We start from the raw sequence: 1,370 nt of genomic DNA, 5'->3' as shown, positions 1-1,370 counted from the left end.
TGAAGTTGCTTCTCGCTTCGTGTGGGCAGGGTGGGGACATTAACTGTTTACAGCTCCTTATCAAATACTAAAACAAGGACAAAATGCATTTACCCTCTATCATCGCCCTGTTCTCCTTCTATGCTGCTCCCACAGGTCAAAGTTCACTCAGACTGAATCATTTACAGTGGACTCATGTTAGGAAGGCTTCACCTGACGACCTGCAGGGAGTTCATTATGTGATCAGCTGTTGAAGCTCCTCTGCTGCCACCTGCTGGCAGTCACAGGTAACACACCCTCTCAAATCTTAGCTTAGCATTAGCTTTGAGTGTCACCCTGTGGGGACGAGGAACCTTTACAAGTCCCACGATGACTGGAAGTGAGTCGTTCAGTTGGTTGTAAAGTTAATCAGAGGCTTGTTTATCAGCTGTGTGTGTGTGTGTGTGTGTGACAGACTCATATCCAGCAGATACTGGTAGATTAACGAAAGCTGCAGTGCCCGAAACTCTCTGTCACTGCTCACGAGGATGGAATATATGACATCGATTTTTGTTTTATATGACACCTATTAGAAACTGGAACAATATCAAATACTGGCATATATACAGATACGTTTATGTATGTGTGCTCATATTGTAGACATATGTTACATAAATATATATATTTATCCCACACAGTATATGTTGATATTATAAACAGTAAAGTCTGAGACACTTTCCCAGAATGTGAGGATAGACATGTTTAAAATTAATTAGACAATTATGACAATTATAAACAAGCTATAACAGATTTTTCATACGCTGATGCAGGCAAGTTAAAGCTTCCTCCTCATTAATCTAATGAGTTACTAACATTTATAACTGGTAAAAAGGAGCCTTAATGTAAAGTGTAAAACCCATCATCATTTATTAATGAATTACAATAAGGCTCCTTTTACCATGCATGAAAACTTTTAACTTTTTTATTTATGATTTATAAAGTGTTTTAAATGTTTTAATAAGTGTTTCTTATGGCACAGGTGAAGTTTGTCCTGCTGGTGGTGCTAGATGACAAGTCATAGTGTCACTAGAATCCACAGCTGGTTTGCACAAGAGAATCAATATGCTCATTAAAATACGTTTAAATATGAGGAAATAAAACAGTATCAATAGAAATATTTGGGTTGCGCTGAAAATGAAATGAGAAAAAAGAGGCTCTTGGATGATTATTTTGACTTTATGTGCAATAAAAAAACTTTTTTTATTTAAAATGAATGAGTAACAATATGGACGCAGATTGTGAGTATGGAAAACAGACCCAAAGCAGCTCATTTAAGAAAGAGAAGATCAGAAATAAACCTGAAACCTTGTCAGTACAGAGTGAGAGTTAGCATTAGCACAACTGCTAACACT

The sequence above is a fragment of the Seriola lalandi genome, unplaced genomic scaffold (assembly GCF_002814215.2).
Source record: "Seriola lalandi dorsalis isolate HSWRI2012SDOR001 ecotype SW California unplaced genomic scaffold, Sedor1 jcf7180002052803, whole genome shotgun sequence".
Classification (NCBI taxonomy): Eukaryota; Metazoa; Chordata; class Actinopteri; order Carangiformes; family Carangidae; genus Seriola; species Seriola lalandi.
The sequence above is the reverse complement of the archived record's forward strand: the minus strand, read 5'-3'. Positions refer to the sequence as shown.